The sequence below is a fragment of the Notolepis coatsorum genome, assembly GCF_963971535.1.
Source record: "Notolepis coatsorum genome assembly, chromosome: 11".
In the NCBI taxonomy this organism is placed as follows: Eukaryota; Metazoa; Chordata; class Actinopteri; order Aulopiformes; family Paralepididae; genus Notolepis; species Notolepis coatsorum.
In genome coordinates this window covers 115,980,449-115,995,108 of record NC_140175.1, presented here as the reverse complement: position 1 = coordinate 115,995,108, position 14,660 = coordinate 115,980,449, and the positions used below count along the sequence as shown (strand labels likewise).

Here is a 14,660-nt window from a genome sequence, read left to right as displayed (position 1 = left end):
ACTGGTTTTGTAAAACCACTGGCTGGCTGCTCTAATGCTGTGAGCATCATAGACTGTTGCTTTACCATACTTGATGGTACAGAAGCTGAAGCACTAGTTTAACAATTTACGTTATGTGCAGAGAAACAAGTTAAAAACAATTTATGCACTTTCAATAAAGCGTTTAAAAAAAACGGTTGGGGGAACGACGACGACTTCGTAACCTAGTTACTTTCAAAGTAACTAAGTTACTCTGATAATCAAGTAATCAGTAAAGTAACTTGGATTACTTTTTAAAGGAGTAATCAATAATCAGTAATCGGATTACTTTTACAAGTAATCTGTGGCATCACTGGTCAGGAGGTAGCTGGACACAGTAGAACTCTGTCTGACTGCACCCTCGTCTTTGGGCCTGGGGCGTCGACTGGAGGCTGGTAGTGTGAGTGGATGGGGCCCGGGATTTACCAACCTGGTCTGGTACTCTGCACTTATTGTTCATATAATACCACTGGTACTGCTAGGATATCGTATCCACTAGCCAGTACTTCCTATCACCCGTTGTCCTCTCCCGGGGCACTCCGGCATAACGTCAGCAGCGGGGCTATCCAGAGCTCCCGTTAGCTGTGTCTTCTCGTTGTCAAGTTCACTGCCGAAGAGAGCGACTTCAAGTTCAAGTTCTTTAATAGTTGTCATACAGAAGTACAGAATACTTTCATACAAAATGCTTCTTACTGTTACGCTCCAGAGACTGTGCTAGACAAGATAGTATCAAATAACATAATAACATAATATAGCATGAATTTAGAAGAAGAAAATGAGGTCACAGTGTACGGTATAGACATATGTACAATGTTCTGAGTTACCATATAATATACAATACACAATACTATGCAGTGTACTAATGTACAGTACTATCTAGTGCAAAGCAGAAATGGGATGAGGTACAATTTTAGGTACAATTTACAGTAAGGTGTACGAGTTGTAGTGCAATCCTTCATCCATAAATATAAAGTGTGGGGAGTGGGTGCTACAGTGTGTTTGTTTAAAGTGGGTGTGTGCTATAAAGTGTGTGGAGTGGGTGCTACAGTGTGTTTGTTTAAAGTGAGTGTGTGCGTGTGGATGTGTGTGCTATGTGCGTTTGGTGGTTGTTGTTGTGTAGTGTTCATTCATTGTTCGTTTAGCAGCCTGATGGCCTGGGGATAGAAGCTTCTTCTGAGTCTTTCCGTGCTCGCCTTGAGACTCCGGTATCGCTTGCCTGACCGCAGCAGTTCAAAGAGGCAGTTGTTCGGGTGACTGGAGTCTTTAATGATTCTCTTAGCCTTGCCCTTGCAACGCTTGTAGTAAATGTTCTGGAGGGTGGGGAGCCCCCCTCCAATTGTGCGTTCGGCTGAACGTGTCACTCTTTGTAGTCTGCTTCGGTCTTGTGCAGTGCTATTCCCAAACCAGGAGGTGATGTTGCCGGTCAAGATGCTCTCTATTGTACATGAGTAGAAGTTCTTAAGGATCTTCTGGCTGACTTGGAACTTCCTTAGGCGCCTGAGGAAGTAGAGGCGTTGTCGTGCCTTCTTCACAACACTGTCAATGTGTGTGGTCCATGTCAAGTCCTCGGATATGTAGGCTCCGAGGTACTTAAAGCTGTTGACTCTCTCAACCGGTGCCCCGTCGATGCTGAGGGGGCTGTAGTCCTTGACCCCCGACCTCCTGAAGTCCACAATCATCTCCTTTGTTTTGCTGACGTTCAGGGAGAGGCTGTTTTCCTGGCACCATCCCGCCAGGACCTTGACCTCTTCCAGGTAGGCCCTCTCGTCGTTGGCAGAGATCAGGCCCACCACCACTGTGTCGTCAGCAAATTTGATGATTGTATTGCTACTCCGCTGAGCCACACAGTCGTGTGTGTACAGGGAGTAGAGGAGGGGACTCAGAACACAGCCCTGGGGGGCCCCTATGTTGAGGGTGATGGATGAGGAGGTGCAGTTGCCTGCTCTCACCACCTGGGGTCTGCCAGTCAGGAAGTCCAAGACCCACTGGCAAAGGTCATAGCCCAAGCCCAGGTCCCTGAGCTTGGCTATGAGTATGGAGGGGACTATGGTATTGAATGCCGAGCTGTAGTCGATGAATAGCATTCTCACATAGTTCCCCTGCCTCTTGTCCAGGTGTGATGCTGCTGTGTGCAGCACATGGGCTATGGCGTCCTCCGTGGACCTGTTGGGGCGGTATGCAAACTTCCGCTGAACTCCTCCCTTTATCATCTCTCAACTCTCCGCGCCACTCTCTGCCTGCTACCGCCCTCTGCAGGTCCCGCCTGCCAGTCACACAGGAAGACGCATTGTAGAATATGAATCAGTACTGTCATTTATAATCCGTATTCCAATGCTCTTCGGAAGGGGACGTTTGTGTCATTGCTCGTGTGAATCAATGACACTAGTTAGAATGTCTTTGTGTATAAAAGGGATATAAAACACAGTCAGCCGTTCTGAATAATATACCATATTTTCCAGACTGCTACAAAAGGAAATAAATGATGAAATAACAACAGACTGGCTGCTGGTGGTGCAGGGTTGAGAGTATATTAGAGTGTAGAGTATATATGACACCAGAGAAATTACACAAGTTGTATCCCATGATCCTGGATGAATGTACTAGGTGTGGGGTAGAGGTGGGGACCCTGTACCACTGTATGTGGGAATGTGAGAAGATACAGGAATATTGGAAAGAGATTTTGGAGCTCATATCTGAGATGACAGAGATAGAAATCCTGACCGATCCTAAGTTATGTATACTACACTTATTTCCAGATATATTTCCAGCTTATGTTAGAAAGAGGAAATTGATACATTTTTGTCTGTTTACAAGCCAAGAGAGTGATACTGTAGCTCTAAACTGGAAGGAGATACAGAGACCAGGAGCTAAACAATGGTTAAAGGAAGTGTCAGAAAACTTAGCAATGGAAAAGCTAACATACATACAGAAGGGAAAAACAGAACAATTTGAAAGGACATGGACGTCATTTATACATTTCCTGAAAAATGTGAGAATCTAAAGGAACGGGATAGGAAACAAGAGAGGTAAGGGATAGGAAAGGGGAGAAAAGGGAAAAGGAAAAGAAACAAAAAACATAAAAAATAAAAATAAATATGAGAGTAGAGAAGCCGAATAAATCTTTTTTTTATTTTCAATTTTTTTTTATATTTATTTATTATTATTTTTTAATTTTTGTGATCTCTTATATTTATTTAATATTTGTTTTTATTATTGTAATATGTCTGTGTGAATGTCAATTCAAATTATGATTAGGGAAGAGAGGGGATTGAAGGGTATCTTTTTTCTTTTCGTCCTGTGTTAATGTCTGTACATACAGTGTATGTATGTACGTACGTATGAAGAAAAAATAGAAAATGCAATACAAATATTGTTTAAAAAAAGAAAAAAACCTTGATCAAGGTGGTCTATAACATACTCCCAATAGCACTGGTTTCGTTTTTGTCAGGTGAATGTCCAGCAGCACAACTTCAACTTCATCAACCACGTCTGTCCTGACAGTAAAATTAATATAATTTCTCACAAAAGCACAGACCCGCCCTCCGTTACGACTGCGATCATTTCTGACTACAGAGTATTGGGTATATTTCCATTTCTGAATCACTGATACTGGGATCAAGCCAGGTCTCTGTAAAACAAATAAGTCACACCTTTGTTTTATAAGCCAGCAGACTAATCTCATCGATCTTTGGTGGTAAGCTCCTCAAATTCAGGTGCATGAAGTGAAGTCCTTTTGGGCTAAAGACTTCTTCTTGGATCGGGCTGCTGCTGTAGCCTGGACTAGGCCTGGTGGTAGAGCTGCTGTAGCCTGGACTAGGCCTGGTGGTGGAGCTGTAGCTGTAGCCTGGACTAGGCCTGGTGGTGGAGCTGCTGCTGTAGCCTGGACTAGGCCTGGTGGTGGAGCTGTAGCTGTAGCCTGGACTAGGCCTGGTGGTGGAGCTGCTGCTGTAGCCTGGACTAGGCCTGGTGGTGGAGCTGTAGCTGTAGCCTGGACTAGGCCTGGTGGTGGAGCTGCTGCTGTAGCCTGGACTAGGCCTGGTGGTGGAGCTGCTGCTGTAGCCTGGACTAGGCCTGGTGGTGGAGCTGCTGCTGTAGCCTGGACTAGGCCTGGTGGTGGAGCTGCTGTAGCCTGGACTAGGCCTGGTGGTGGAGCTGCTGTAGCCTGGACTAGGCTTGGTGGTGGAGCTGCTGCTGTAGCCTGGACTAGGCCTGGTGGTGGAGCTGGACTAGGCCTGGTGGTGGAGCTGCTGCTGTAGCCTGGACTAGGCCTGGTGGTGGAGCTGGACTAGGCCTGGTGGTGGAGCTGGACATGGTCAGGTGGGAGTGCTGGGACAGTTAAGTTGAGAGGGCTGTGGGAAATGTCTGCAGAGGGATGTGGATTCTGCACCCAGAACGGGGGAGTCATAGCGTCGTTCTACAAGGGTGGAAATGTGGCAGCAAGGTTGTTCGCCATGACTGTAATTCCCTTATGATTGGGATGAAGTCTATCGTATATATATAACTTTGTCTCAGTCCAGAAGGAATCAAAGTGGCTGATGTAGCCATATCCACAAGCTGAGCAAACATTTTGCAGCCATCTATCAGCACTGTAGATATGGCTAAAGACTCAGAGCTCCCTCTGAGGGTGGAATTAGACCAGAAAGAATGCAAACCTTGCCAAGATTTACAATTGTTGCTACTAGGTGTAACTGCCTCTGTGTTCAGTTTAAGTTTTAGTTCCTACCAGTTTTTGTACCCATCAATGTGGAACGCCCTACCCACAGCTGTAAAGGAATGTGAATCACTACCCACTTTCAAAACCACGCTCAAAGAACACCTACGGGAGACTGCAATTCGAAACTGGCCCCTGTAAATGTCCAAACCCAACCCCCTCCAATGTACAGTAAATTACCTAACCCAAGAATACACGAGACCCTCTTCTTGGAACCAAGTATGGTTTCGTCGATATTCCAATGTACAGTTTTAGTTGTACAGTTTCCCCCCCCGCCTACCCAACCCCCCCCACCCCACCCACCTAACCACCTCCAATGTACAGTTCCCCCCCACCCAACTCCCCCACCTACCCAACCTCCTCCAATGTACAGTTTCTACGTCAAATGTATATACTCTCTTTTTTAAAATCTTTTTGTATCACAAACAGTACTGTATTTGTAAATCTGGTATGTCATAAATGTATAGATGTAGCAGTACTGTCTATCTGTATGTCGTTTATGTCATATATGTTATGATGAATTGAAAATGGGGGACCCTGATGTAAACAAGACGAAAGTCTTTCTCTGGTCTGCATCTCCTTAACAATTGTGTGTATTGAGCCGTACTGTATTGTACCCATTCTGCAATCTGTTAATAAAGTTTTCATTTCATTCATTCATTCATTCATTCATTCATTCATTCATTCATTCATTCATTCATTGGTTCCTACCAGTTTTTTGGTTCCTACCTAAATGCTGCTAGTTTAATGGCGGAACTAATGGTTGAAGCCCACAGTGTCCGGGGACGTTTTATGCCGACGCACGCATGTCAATTGTCAAAATCTCCGCGGATTTAAGAGATAGTTTCACTTCTTCTTGTAAAGAGATAGTTTCACTTCTTCTTGTAAAGAGTTCATAAGGTCAATAGAATAGAATGGAATGATCTTTATTGTCACAAGGTCAAGAAGATGATACAGTCCCCATAATGTCCTCTCTTATTGCATTTGCATGCAGCCAATAAGGTACGTTTTGGTGTTGTGATTGTTAGCTATGTGTAGGCCCAAGCCATGGAGCAAAAGTGCTGCTAACTAAATGTTTACTAAAGAAATCCCACCAGTACTATAAAGAACGTGTTGCTGACTGTTATCATCGCATAAGAGGGAATTACACTAGGGCTTCATAGTCTTTGGTTTATTGTTTATTGTTTAAAAGGATCCCCATTAGCTGCCTGCCACCCTAAGTGCCGAGCCATTCTTCCTGGGGTCCACACAGAAAGACAACACAAACACAAAACATAACAACATGAGATACATATGACAATTCACTTAATTAACAATGATAATCTAAAAACAGTAAAACATTGTAGACATCATTATCAACATCAGAATATTTAGCTTACATTTACGTAGTGCATTCTCAGGTGGTATTTGAACGACACTTTGCTATTCAATTTACTTATGTTCAGTGGGCAGTTATTCCAAATGATTGATGGCACGATAAACAACAGTCCTCTTTAAAGCATTTGATTTTGGACGTGGTAACATAATCTGTCCATCATCGGCTGACCTAGTAAAATAAGAATGAACCTGACTGCATCTGACAATTTGTTTGTATAAGAAAACAGGTTGAGACGAAAAGACAGTGTTCCTGACAAATTTAACTGTGTTGAAAACCAGCCTATTCTCTACCGTTAACCATGAGAGTTAGTTGCCGGTGCATAGTTATAGTGTTTGTTCTCATGGAACAATGTAAGACTAACCTTGCAGCTCTGTTCTGGGCAGTTTGCAATTTCTTTAGTTGACCTTTGGATGCAGAGGACCATACTGGTGCACAATAATCCAGGTGACATCAAATTAAAGATTTCGCCACCTGTCCCACAATGTATGTAGGGACATAAAAAAGACATTTCCTCACCATGGAGATACCACTCCCCATCTTCTTCACTATGGTATCAATGTGTTCTGCCCATGACAGCTGGCTATCAATTATTATGCCCAGTAATTTTACTTTATTTACCTGTTCTATGGGTTCCTCAGACAAGTTCAAAAAAAAAAATTGGTATCGATGACAGTTTGACTCGAACCCAAGATAATTGATTTGGTGTTTGAGATGTTTAGTACCAACTTATTCCGTTTTATCCAATCAAACACCAAATTTAACTCGGCTGATAAAACATTGTCAGCAGTTTGGTGAGTTTGATGTACCCATCTGTCTCGTGATGGTCTGTTGATTGTCTGCATCTGACGTCATTTACTCCCACATGCACAATGACTGTATGTGCAGACGGATAGCGCTCCACAATAGTTGGAATATGTTTAATTATATCAAGGACTTTTGCACCAGAAAAGGAGTATGGGATGCCCTTGGGAATCGGGACGTTTCTTACGATGGAGTCACCCACGAGGATGTATTCGGGAGGAGAAAAGAAAGAGGGCTTGCCACCACTTGCCGCAACAGTAGCAGGAGGAGGTGGATGACTAGCAGCAGCTAAGCTAGCTGTAGCAGCGTTAGCAACAGCAGCAGGAAGAGGTGGATGACTAGCAGCAGCTAAGCTAGCTGTAGCAGCGTTAGCAACAGTAGCAGGAGGAGGTGGATGACTAGCAGCAGCTAAGCTAGCTGTAGCAGCGTTAGCAACAGTAGCAGGAGGAGGTGGATGACTAGCAGCAGCTAAGCTAGCTGTAGCAGCGTTAGCAACAGGTGAGAGATCAGGGAAGACTGTGGGGACCGGGGTTAACATTTTACTGTTGACTGCTGACGCTTACCGGAGGGAGAGAGAGAAGTAGACCGTGACCTGGAAACGTTGCTGCCGGCAGAAGTGAGTTTCCTACGCGAGGGAGAGAGAGAGAGAAAGATGGAGAATCAGAAGTGCGTTTCCTGCACGAGGTCGCCCCGTCGCTCTTCAGTGTCTTGGACCAGGCAGCTAGTCCAGCGGTGCTGTGCGGCCGAATTGGAGAAAACGCAGGGCAGTGAGACGTGGCGCTTCACCGTGGAGATGAAGAGGTTCCTCATCACTCAGGAGATCAGGAGACAGCGACGAGGTCAGCCTCCTTTTCTTTGGCCCCAATCCTTTGGTCTCCACCGAGGCCCAGGAGGATGGCTTGCTACTTGCGGCTAGCGTTAGCCTCAGAGGGTAATCACCAGCCAGCGAAGCCACGCAGCTAGACTGGAGGGCCCGATCTGGGGAAGCTGCTCCCTGGATAACAGCATGCTCGCCAGAAGAGGGTAATCCTGGGGCGTCGAAGCATTCTGACAGTGGAGTATAACGGTTTGAGAGCAGCAGGGAGTCCATGGGGTGGAAGAGAGGTAGGGATACCTTTCTTTTCCCCCTCACAACAGTCGCCCAGGAGGAGCGAGCAGGCGAGGGGACAGCTTACTGGAGGGAGAGAGAATTCTACTAAAACTGAATCAAACCATAAACAAGGTGGTCTGTTGGGATGTTAGATCCTAATGTGAAAAACTGTGATTTTATACCCTTGCTATTATTTGACTTATTAGTACGTATATTTGTATATTTTGTATGTCATAAATGTCAGGATGAAACGGTACTGTATCTGTATGTCATGTATGTCATAAATGTCACTGAATTGAAAATGGGGGACCCTGATGTAAACAAGACGAAAGTCTTTCTCTGGTCTGCATCCCCTTAACAATTGTGTGTATTGAGCCGTACTGTATTGTACCCATTCTGCAATATGTTAATACAGTTTTCAATCAATCAATCATTTGGTATCCTGACAGTCTTCCCCCTTGTCTGACACCCACTCTTAATCTGCACTTTACTTTACACTTTATATATATATATTTATTCAAATTATTAATCCTTCACTGCACTGTCTTTGTCCTGTGTCTGTTGTTGCTGTTATGTGAAAAAAAGATTTATGGAAAAATGCATACTGTAATTGCCGTAACAATTACCAATGTTTGTAATCTAGGTGTCAATAATAATGGCTTATTAAAAGAATCTGAATCAATCAATCAGTAACGTCCAAAGCAAATTCCTTATATGTGAAAAGTATACGACAGAGAGAGAGCCCCTCATCCGCATGCACAGTAGTGCCCCCCCCTCATCCACATGCACAGTAGTGCCCCCCCTCATGGGCAGTAGTGTCCCCCCCCCGATCCGCATGCGCAGTAGTGTCCCCCCCCCTCATCTGCATGCGCAGTAGTGTCCCCCCTCATGGGCAGTAGTGTCCCCCCCCCTCATCTGCATGCGCAGTAGTGTCCCCCCTCATGCGCAGTAGTGTCCCCCCCTCATCCGCATGCGCAGTAGTGTGTCCCCTCATCCGCAGTAGTGTCCCCCCCTCATCCGCATGCGCAGTAGTGTCCCCCCCCCCCCCCCCCCATGCGCAGTAGTGCTTAGCGAGCCAAAAGTAGCCGCGCCCTCGATCCGCTCCACAACATCTCCCTGAATGACTGACACACGCTTTGTGTTTCTAGTGTAAAGTGTCTCTGTGACGGAACTCTACTGGACCAAGGCTTTCTACTCAAACATCTGGATCAGAACCTTCTTCTTGTGGAACCAGACAGCAGACCGGACACCACAACATCTGTAAGTACAAACATGTAAACATTGTTTCCTCTTATTGCTCCTCCTTGCAGAAGCGGCTCGAAAGGAGCCTGGAAGTTGTACAATCCCAGTTTAATTGTAGAAAATGCCAAATGTGTTCCATGTTTGTACTTTACCGTCTCCATGGCAACTAACTGCGAGCATCTGCAGCGACGTGATTCTGTTCACAATGAAATGTTACATTTCTCCCGATACCGGGAGCTCCCGCTGTTAGCTCGATCGTAGCTGTAGCTTCAAGTCCAGTTTTATTATCACATACGGTACAAGTATATTATAGTGAAATGCTTGGTTCTGTATGAGCCTCCAGAGGTTGTGCTTCATACAGTAAACATGAACCAAATCAACACAATCTGGACGGAGCTCAACGAGGCGCACAGCGCGGCGCCATCTTGTTGACGTTCATCCTCAATGAATTGGGTCATAAAGGAGAAAAGAGCTGCAGACGTAGTACAAGAGTTTTACTGTTTTACTATTGATCATTAGTTTGTAATGTGTTTTTCAGATCAACATAAGCATAATATATATAACTAAATAAATAACGTAGACGTAGTTAGTTAACACCTTATTTCACATGTATGTGCACAGATAACTACTAAGACAGACCGATATGACCAAATTGTGACGACCCTCCCCCACACTGTTTGTTGCTCTGCTGGTTTCATTGTTTCACAGGATTGGTGGCAGAGCTGGGGAGGGTTATCAGAGTGTGTCCCAGGCCTTTATACATGCAGGCTTCCTTTAGTGTCCCAGGCCTTTATACATGCAGGCTTCCTTTAGTGTCCCAGGCCTTTATACATGCAGGCTTCCTTTAGTGTCCCAGGCCTTTATACATGCAGGCTTCCTTTAGTGTCCCAGGCCTTTATACATGCAGGCTTCCTTTAGTGTCCCAGGCCTTTATACATGCAGGCTTCCTTTAGTGTCCCAGGCCTTTATACATGAAGGCATCCTTTAGTGTCCCAGGTCTTTATACATGCAGGCTTTCTTTAGTGTCCCAGGTCTTTATACATGCAGGCTTCCTTTAGTGTCCCAGGTCTTTATACATGCAGGCTTCCTTTAGTGTCCCAGGCCTTTATACATGCAGGCTTCCTTTAGTGTCCCAGGCCTTTATACATGCAGGCTTCCTTTAGTGTCCCAGACCTTTATACATGCAGGCTTCCTTTAGTGTCCCAGGCCTTTATACATGCAGGCTTCCTTTAGTGTCCCAGGCCTTTATACATGAAGGCATCCTTTAGTGTCCCAGGCCTTTATACATGCAGGCTTCCTTTAGTGTCCCAGGCCTTTATACATGCAGGCATCCTTTAGTGTCCCAGGCCTTTATACATGCAGTCTTCCTTTAGTGTCCCAGGCCTTTATACATGCAGGCTTCCTTTAGTGTCCCAGGCCTTTATACATGCAGGCATCCTTTAGTGTCCCAAGCCTTTATACATGCAGGCTTCCTTTAGTGTCCCAGGCCTTTATACATGCAGGCTTCCTTTAGTGTCCCAGGCCTTTATACATGCAGGCTTCCTTTAGTGTCCCAGGCCTTTATACATGCAGGCTTCCTTTAGTGTCCCAGGCCTTTATACATGCAGGCTTCCTTTAGTGTCCCAGTCCTTTATACATGCAGGCTTCCTTTAGTGTCCCAGGCCTTTATACATGCAGGCTAACTTTAGTGTCCCAGGCCTTTATACATGCAGGCTTCCTTTAGTGTCCCAGGCCTTTATACATGCAGGCTTCCTTTAGTGTCCCAGGCCTTTATACATGCAGGCTTCCTTTAGTGTCCCAGGCCTTTATACATGCAGGCTTCCTTTAGTGTCCCAGGCCTTTATACATGCAGGCATCCTTTAGTGTCCCAGGCCTTTATACATGCAGGCTTCCTTTAGTGTCCCAGGCCTTTATACATGCAGTCTTCCTTTAGTGTCCCAGGCCTTTATACATGCAGGCTTCCTTTAGTGTCCCAGGCCTTTATACATGCAGGCTAACTTTAGTGTCCCAGGCCTTTATACATGCAGGCTTCCTTTAGTGTCCCAGGCCTTTATACATGCAGGCTAACTTTAGTGTCCCAGGCCTTTATACATGCAGGCTTCCTTTAGTGTCCCAGGCCTTTATACATGCAGGCTTCCTTTAGTGTCCCAGGCCTTTATACATGCAGGCTTCCTTTAGTGTCCCAGGCCTTTATACATGCAGGCTAACTTTAGTGTCCCAGGCCTTTATACATGCAGGCTAACTTTAGTGTCCCAGGCCTTTATACATGCAGGCTTCCTTTAGTGTCCCAGGCCTTTATACATGCAGGCTTCCTTTAGTGTCCCAGGCCTTTATACATGCAGGCTTCCTTTAGTGTCCCAGGCCTTTATACATGCAGGCTAACTTTAGTGTCCCAGGCCTTTATACATGCAGGCTTCCTTTAGTGTCCCAGGCCTTTATACATGCAGGCTTCCTTTAGTGTCCCAGGCCTTTATACATGCAGGCTTCCTTTAGTGTCCCAGGCCTTTATACATGCAGGCATCCTTTAGTGTCCCAGGCCTTTATACATGCAGGCTTCCTTTAGTGTCCCAGGCCTTTATACATGCAGTCTTCCTTTAGTGTCCCAGGCCTTTATACATGCAGGCTTCCTTTAGTGTCGCAGGCCTTTATACATGCAGGCTTCCTTTAGTGTCCCAGGCCTTTATACATGCAGGCTTCCTTTAGTGTCCCAGGCCTTTATACATGCAGGCATCCTTTAGTGTCCCAGGCCTTTATACATGCAGTCTTCCTTTAGTGTCCCAGGCCTTTATACATGCAGGCTTCCTTTAGTGTCCCAGGCCTTTATACATGCAGGCTTCCTTTAGTGTCCCAGGCCTTTATGCATGCAGGCTTCCTTTAGTGTCCCAGGCCTTTATACATGCAGGCTTCCTTTAGTGTCCCAGGCCTTTATACATGCAGGCTTCCTTTAGTGTCCCAGGCCTTTATACATGCAGGCTTCCTTTAGTGTCCCAGGCCTTTATACATGCAGGCTTCCTTTAGTGTCCCAGGCCTTTATACATGCAGGCTTCCTTTAGTGTCTCAGGCCTTTATACATGCAGGCTTCCTTTAGTGTCGCAGGCCTTTATACATGCAGGCTTCCTTTAGTGTCCCAGGCCTTTATACATGCAGGCTTCCTTTAGTGTCGCAGGCCTTTATGCATGCAGGCTTCCTTTAGTGTCTCAGGCCTTTATGCATGCAGGCTTCCTTTAGTGTCGCAGGCCTTTATACATGCAGGCTTCCTTTAGTGTCCCAGGCCTTTATACATGCAGGCTTCCTTTAGTGTCCCAGGCCTTTATACATGCAGGCTTCCTTTAGTGTCCCAGGCCTTTATACATGCAGGCTTCCTTTAGTGTCCCAGGCCTTTATACATGCAGGCTTCCTTTAGTGTCCCAGGCCTTTATACATGCAGGCTAACTTTAGTGTCCCAGGCCTTTATACATGCAGGCTTCCTTTAGTGTCCCAGGCCTTTATACATGCAGGCTTCCTTTAGTGTCCCAGACCTTTATACATGCAGGCTTCCTTTAGTGTCCCAGGCCTTTATACATGCAGGCTTCCTTTAGTGTCCCAGGCCTTTATACATGCAGGCTTCCTTTAGTGTCCCAGGCCTTTATACATGCAGGCTTCCTTTAGTGTCCCAGACCTTTATACATGCAGGCTTCCTTTAGTGTCCCAGGCCTTTATACATGCAGGCTTCCTTTAGTGTCCCAAGTCTTTATACATGCAGGCTTCCTTTAGTGTCCCAGGCCTTTATACATGCAGGCTTCCTTTAGTGTCCCAGGCCTTTATACATGCAGGCTTCCTTTAGTGTCCCAGGCCTTTATACATGCAGGCTTCCTTTAGTGTCCCAGGTCTTTATACATGCAGGCTTCCTTTAGTGTCCCAGGCCTTTATACATGCAGGCTTCCTTTAGTGTCCCAGGCCTTTATACATGCAGGCTTCCTTTAGTGTCCCAGGCCTTTATACATGCAGGCTTCCTTTAGTGTCCCAAGTCTTTATACATGCAGGCTTCCTTTAGTGTCCCAGGCCTTTATACATGCAGGCTTCCTTTAGTGTCCCAGGCCTTTATACATGCAGGCTTCCTTTAGTGTCCCAGGCCTTTATACATGCAGGCTTCCTTTAGTGTCCCAGGTCTTTATACATGCAGGCTTCCTTTAGTGTCCCAGGCCTTTATACATGCAGGCTTCCTTTAGTGTCCCAGGCCTTTATACATGCAGGCTTCCTTTAGTGTCCCAGGCCTTTATACATGCAGGCTTCCTTTAGTGTCCCAGGCCTTTATACATGCAGGCTTCCTTTAGTGTCCCAGGCCTTTATACATGCAGGCTAACTTTAGTGTCCCAGGCCTTTATACATGCAGGCTAACTTTAGTGTCCCAGGCCTTTATACATGCAGGCTTCCTTTAGTGTCCCAGGCCTTTATACATGCAGGCTTCCTTTAGTGTCCCAGGCCTTTATACATGCAGGCTTCCTTTAGTGTCCCAGGCCTTTATACATGCAGGCTAACTTTAGTGTCCCAGGCCTTTATACATGCAGGCTTCCTTTAGTGTCCCAGGCCTTTATACATGCAGGCTTCCTTTAGTGTCCCAGGCCTTTATACATGCAGGCTTCCTTTAGTGTCCCAGGCCTTTATACATGCAGGCATCCTTTAGTGTCCCAGGCCTTTATACATGCAGGCTTCCTTTAGTGTCCCAGGCCTTTATACATGCAGTCTTCCTTTAGTGTCCCAGGCCTTTATACATGCAGGCTTCCTTTAGTGTCGCAGGCCTTTATACATGCAGGCTTCCTTTAGTGTCCCAGGCCTTTATACATGCAGGCTTCCTTTAGTGTCCCAGGCCTTTATACATGCAGGCATCCTTTAGTGTCCCAGGCCTTTATACATGCAGTCTTCCTTTAGTGTCCCAGGCCTTTATACATGCAGGCTTCCTTTAGTGTCCCAGGCCTTTATACATGCAGGCTTCCTTTAGTGTCCCAGGCCTTTATGCATGCAGGCTTCCTTTAGTGTCCCAGGCCTTTATACATGCAGGCTTCCTTTAGTGTCCCAGGCCTTTATACATGCAGGCTTCCTTTAGTGTCCCAGGCCTTTATACATGCAGGCTTCCTTTAGTGTCCCAGGCCTTTATACATGCAGGCTTCCTTTAGTGTCCCAGGCCTTTATACATGCAGGCTTCCTTTAGTGTCTCAGGCCTTTATACATGCAGGCTTCCTTTAGTGTCGCAGGCCTTTATACATGCAGGCTTCCTTTAGTGTCCCAGGCCTTTATACATGCAGGCTTCCTTTAGTGTCGCAGGCCTTTATGCATGCAGGCTTCCTTTAGTGTCTCAGGCCTTTATGCATGCAGGCTTCCTTTAGTGTCGCAGGCCTTTATACATGCAGGCTTCCTTTAGTGTCCCAGGCCTTTATACATGC

At 45.9% G+C, this 14,660-nt stretch overlaps 1 protein-coding gene across 3 annotated transcripts in view; it reads left to right on the top strand.

Annotated features, from left to right (window-relative positions):
- Positions 1-5,569: 5,569 nt before the first annotated feature.
- Positions 5,570-14,660, top strand: part of LOC311236423 (uncharacterized protein) — a 123,973-nt gene continuing 114,882 nt past the window's right edge. For all 3 annotated transcript variants that reach the window (XM_084324105.1, XM_084324104.1, XM_084324103.1), the window contains exons 1-2: positions 5,570-5,731; positions 9,147-9,258. The gene's annotated coding sequence lies outside the window, so the exon portion shown is untranslated. The remainder of the gene's footprint in view (positions 5,732-9,146; positions 9,259-14,660) is intronic.